The sequence below is a fragment of the Myotis yumanensis genome, unplaced genomic scaffold, assembly GCF_028538775.1.
Source record: "Myotis yumanensis isolate MYYU_CA2020_CCGP unplaced genomic scaffold, mMyoYum1.0.hap1 SCAF_9, whole genome shotgun sequence".
NCBI classification, from domain to species: domain Eukaryota; kingdom Metazoa; phylum Chordata; class Mammalia; order Chiroptera; family Vespertilionidae; genus Myotis; species Myotis yumanensis.
The window spans coordinates 74199089-74205014 of NW_027223760.1; positions in this window are offsets into that span (position 1 = coordinate 74199089).

A 5926-nucleotide genomic window follows, 5' to 3' on the forward strand; every position below is an offset into this window, starting at 1 on the left:
GAGCTGCAATGACATACTGAGCTTATAATTCATTAAACTGGTCCATCTCTAGGCAATATAACAAGACTCGTGGTAGCATAAATTGTAATGTTCTCACTCATTCACTGTAAGAATTATGTTTTTGCACTGTGGTAGGCACAAAAACCCATTGGTTTATCAGATTATTTAGATAATGGCATAATATGTTTCATCTCAACATAGAGAAGAAGAGATAATAAAAGTGTCTCTCAATAAAAAAACAAAACAACCTTCTACAAGAAAAGTATCTTAAACCAATAATTTATACCAATAATTTACAGACATGGCACTCAAAATATTTTAATTTCTAGCCTCAGTCTACCTTTTTTTTGTGTATGTGTTTTCTAAGCATAGAATTTCAATCTGCTTACAGGCAGGGAAGTAATAAACTATTTACGAAGTAGTTCTGTTCTCATAGACAGTGACCAGTAGCGGCAAAATTGCTGTTCATGTGCTGAGGCTAAGAATGAGGCAGTCAGATTGAGATGATCCTAAATTGTTTTATCTAAGCAGCATCTACCAGTTTTTCAAAAATAGAGAAAAGTTACTTACCACTGGGAATGACTATGAGTTGAGTCCCTTCTGCAAATATCTTGATCCACCCTGAGCTAACACACTGGTTATAGCTCCTACAAAAATCTCGCCATACTCTTAAGCTTCATGATGTGACCAGCATTGAAAAAAAAAAAAAGGCGATTTGATCTTTAAGGGTTCCTTTGGAAGTCCTTAAATACTAGTTTAGGTTTTGTGGCATCTGTAAGTTTCCTCAGTTGAATTGAACCAGATGTCTATTTTCCATCAAGGCACTAATCACTGAAAAGGACTGACAGTAAATGAAAGAATAAGAGCAGAAGAAGGAGAGATCAAGTTCACCTGGTCGGCCAACTACTTTTCTAAATTACCAGGAAAGCTGTTCAGAGAATTAAAGGGTTCTTATTTCCAGGTGTTCAATCGTGTGGAGCTGCTCAGAGGTTACATCAAAGGAAGGCCGTTCCTTCTGCTCTCACAGGCGCCAGGGCTGCCCCTACAGCAGTTGCGAATGTGTCTCTGGAAGGAGGAAAGGCTTCAGTCCCTGAAAAGGCAAATCCACCAACACCAATACACTTGAGAAATGTGAACAAAATTCTCCATTTTTAATAAAGCCACTTTTATTGTTTGACAGTGTGATTCTTCACCAGGAAATGGAGAGTAAGAAATTAATTTCTGTGATGACGTTACTTTTCCTGGAGTAAAAGAATAAATGTATAGAATTCTAGCTCCTATGAAATAGGTTTCTTATTTAAACTAACATGTAAGAACAAAATCTAGCCCTGGCTGGTTTGGCTCAGTGGATAGAGCGTCAGCCCGAAGACTGAAGGGTCCTGGGTTCGATCCTGGTCAAGGACACGTACTTAGATTGTAGGCTCAATCCCAGGCAACCAATTGATGTGTCTCTCCCAACGACGTTTCTCTTTCTGTGTCTCTCCCTCTCCCCTTCCGCTCTCTAAAAAATCAATGGAAAAATATCCCCCTCAGATGAGGATTAACAAACAAAAAACAAACAAATCTAGTTCAATAACATGTTGAAAGAAGAACCCTCTTAGGAGTTGTTCTGTACTCTTATGCCACTTGCCTGGGATCAGGGAAAAGAAATTGTCAGAAGCAGCTTGAGTGCTTCTCTGAGTACAGCTGAGTTGTCCATCTGCCTGGACCCACAGAGGACATGTCCTGTGCATGTCGGGTCCAGGTCGGGGCCTAAGTCCCATGAGCAAACACTGTCTCTGCCCCTGAGAATGAAACTATCAGGTGGGCAACTGTCCATTCACAGTACCCAACAAAATGGGAGAGAGTCAACAATAAAACAACAAAAAAAGAAAATTATGTTGTAAAGTGTGTGTGTTTTTTTAACTGAGTGTTCCAAGTTATTATAACCGAGAGTGGTCAAATACCTTTTGCACTAGTTGTAGATGTAAATAATACCCACTCAGTTCCTTTCTAATAGCTTGTTCTCTTTTTTCCTTTATTCCAACACCATGAGCAAAATTATGTGGAGCTTTAACAGTTGTCTATATTTCATGATCCTTGAAGAATTTATGATTAAATACAAAAGAGTAAGTAAAGAGTTACAAAATCGTTTATTAAATTTACAAGAAAGCCGAAACCGGTTTGGCTCAGTGGATAGAGCGTCGGCCTGCGGACTGAAAGGTCCCAGGTTCGATTCCGGTCAAGGGCATGTGCCTGGGTTGCGGGCACATCCCCAGTAGGGGATGTGCAGGATGCAGCTGGTCGATGTTTCTCTCTCATCAATGTTTCTAGCTCTCTATCTCTCTCTCCCTTCCTCTCTATAAAAAATCAATAAAATATATTAAAAAAAATTTACAAGAAAATATGAGAACAATATGAAGAAAACAGTAAAAGATTTTACTAAAGGGCATAAAATAAAACCTGAATAAATGATAGATACACCATATTCATGAAGATACAACCCAATGTCATAAATATGCTAATCCTTCTTAAATTCATACATATAAATTGATTGCATTTTCTATCAGAATTATGACATTTTATTTTTTTAATATATTTTATTGATTTTTTTACAGAGAGGAAGAGAGAGGAATAGAGAGTTAGAAACAAAGATGAGAGAGAAACATCGATCAGCTGCCTACTGGGGATGTGCCCACAACCAAAGTACATGCCCTTGACCGGAATCAAACCTGGGACCCTTCAGTCCACAGGCCAACGCTCCATCCACTGAGCCAAACCAGTTAGGGCACAACATTTTATTTTTTGTTCCATGGTGTAAGGTTGGGTGTGGGCAAGATAACTTAGTTTAAATGTTAATATTAAGAATAAATAAGAGATAGTTGAAAAATAATATCTTGAAAAATATTAGTGAATCAACATTTGGCATAATAGATCTTAACACTTATTACAAAGCTACTGGTATAATAATGGTGTAAGAATAATGAAACAAAATAAAACAGAAATGCTTCAGGAAATCCTCCAAATATATGTCAATATGAATATACAATATGGAATTTTAAAATTGAACGGATATGATAGATTATTTAAAAATTGACTTCACTACTAATGATCTGCTGTGAAAGCAAAAAAGCTCTCTACCTCATAAAATAGGTTCCAATTATATTATGTAATATTTATTTATTGATTTACTTTGTTGTTGACACCATTACAGATGTTCCCATCCCCCTCCCTTACCCACCTCTATCCAAACCCCTCTCCACTTCCCTTTAGCTCTCACCACACTACTGTCTGTGTCTATGGGATATGCATATCTGTTCTTTGGCTAATTCATTCACTTTCTTTCATGCAGCCCCTCTCCTCCCCCACCCCTACTGAGAGCTATCAGTCTGTTCCATGTATCCTCTGTTTCTATTTTGTTCATCGGTTTATTTTGTTCATTAGATACCATATATAAGTGAGATCATGTGTCTTTCTCTGACTGGCTCATTTCACTTAGTATAATACTCTCTCCAGGTCCATCTATGATGTCGCAAGAGGGAAGATTTCCTTCATTTTTACGGGTTGTCTAGTATTCCACTGTGTAAATGTACCATGGCTTTTTTTTTTTTTTTATCACTCATGGATGACAGATACTTGGGCTGCTTCCAGATCTTGGCTATTGTAAATAACGTTGCAATTAACATAGGGCTGTATAAATACTTTCAAACTGGCATGTTGGTATTCTTAGGATACATTGCCAGAAGTGGGATCACTGTGTCAAAAAGGAGTTCCGTGTTTAAAATTTTGAGAAAACTCCGTATGGTTTTCCACAGTGGCTGTACCAATCTGCATTCTCCCCAACACTACATGAGGGTTCCCTTTTCTCCACACCCTCGCCAGCATTTGTTGTTTGTTGGGTTATTAATGGCAGCCATTCTGGCAGGTGTGAGGTGATATCTCATTGTGGTATTAATTTGCATCTCTCTGATGATTAGTGACATTGAGCATTTTTGCATATGTCTATTGGCCGTATGTTCTCTTTGGAGAAGTGTGTATTCTGATCCTTTGCCCATTTTTAAAAAAATATATTTTATTGATTTTTTACAGAGAGGAAGGGGGAGGGATAGAGAGCCAGAAACATCAATGAGAGAGAAACATTGATCAGCTGCCTCCTGCACACCCCCTACTGGGGATGTGCCTGCAACCAAGGTACATGCCCTTGACTGGATTTGAACCTGGAACCCTTCAGTCTGCAGGCCGACACTCCATCCACTGAGCCAAACCAGTCAGGGCCTTTATCCATTTTTTAAAATGTATTCTTTGTCTTCCTTGTGTTGAGTTGCATACATTCTTTATTTTGTAAATTAACACCTTATCAGATGTCTCATTAGCAAATATGTTCTCTCATACAGTGGTTTCCATTTTCATTTTGTTGATGGTTTCTTTTGCTGTTCAGAGATTCTTAGTTTGATGTACTTCTATTTGTTTATTTTTCCTATGTTTCCCTTGTCATAGAAAATATATTGGCAAAAATATTGCTACAAGAGATGTCTGAGATTTTACTGCCTATGTTTTCTTCTAGGAGTTTTTTTTGTTTGTTTCATTTCTTACATTTAAGTGTTTTATTCATTTTGTTTTTATTTTTGTGTGTGGTGTAAATTGGTGGTCTAGTTTCACTTTTTGCATGTACCTATTTAACTTTCCCAACACCATTTATTGAAGAGATTGTGCTCCATTGTTTGCTCTTGCCTTCTTTGTCAAATATTAATTGACGATAAAGCATGGGATTATGTCTGAGCTCTCTGTTCTGTTCCATTGGTGCATATGCTTGTTCTTATGCCAGTACCAGGCTGTTTTGATTACAAAGACCTTATAGTATAGTTGGATGCCAGGTATTGTGATCCCTTAAACTTTGCTTTTCTTTCACAAGATTGCTGCCTGGCTAGTGTGCTCAGGATTGAGTATCGATCCTATGACCAGAAGTTCACTGTTCGGTTCCCAGTCAGGACATATGCCTCGGTTGCAGGCTCAACCCTCAGTGGGGGATGTGCAGGAAGCAGCCAATCAATGGTTCCCTCTCATCATTGATATTTCTGTCTCTCTCTTCCCCTCCCTTCCTTTCTGAAGTCAATAAAAATATGTTTCAAAAGATTACTGAGGCTATTCAGAGTCTTTTTTTGTTTCATGTAAATTTTTGGAATATTTATACTATATCTGTGAAATATGCCATTGGTATTTTCTTTTCTTTTTTTTTTCTTTTTTTCTCTTTTTTTTTTGCCATTGGTATTTTAATAGGAATTGCATTGAATCTATATATTGCTTTGAGTAGTATGGACATTTTAATGTTAATTCTTCCAATCCATGAACATGGTATATGCTTCCACTTATTTGTATATTTCTCAATTTCTTTCTTCAATGTTCTATAGTTTTCCAAGTACAGTTCTTTTAGCTCCTTGGTTAAATTTATTCCAAGTACCTTATTTTTTGCTGTTGCAATAGTAAATGGAATTGTTATCTTAATTTCTCTTTCTGATCATTCACTGATGGTGTATAAACATGCCATCGATTTCTGGATTTGATTTTGTATCCTGCTACTTTGCCAAATTCATTTATTACATATAATAGCTTTTAGGGTTTTCTATGTACAGTATCATATCAGCTGTGAATAATGACAGTTTTGCTTCTTCCTTTCAAATGTTAATGCCTTTTATTTTCTCTTCTTATCTGATTGTTGTGGTTAGTATTTCCAGTACAACTATATGCTGGTTACTCTACATGTGTAAGCTAAGAAAAAAAGGAGTTTCTAAACTTGCATTAAGTTAGAGAGGAAAGAGTGGGAGTTCTCTGAATTGAATCTAAGAGTTTTGGCTGGGCACCCTGTCTGGGCAGCCCAATCTAGTCTCAGGGGGTGTCCCATGGGGTTGGTTGGGTTTGTGATTTACTTTCTGGCCAATGAAACCACAGT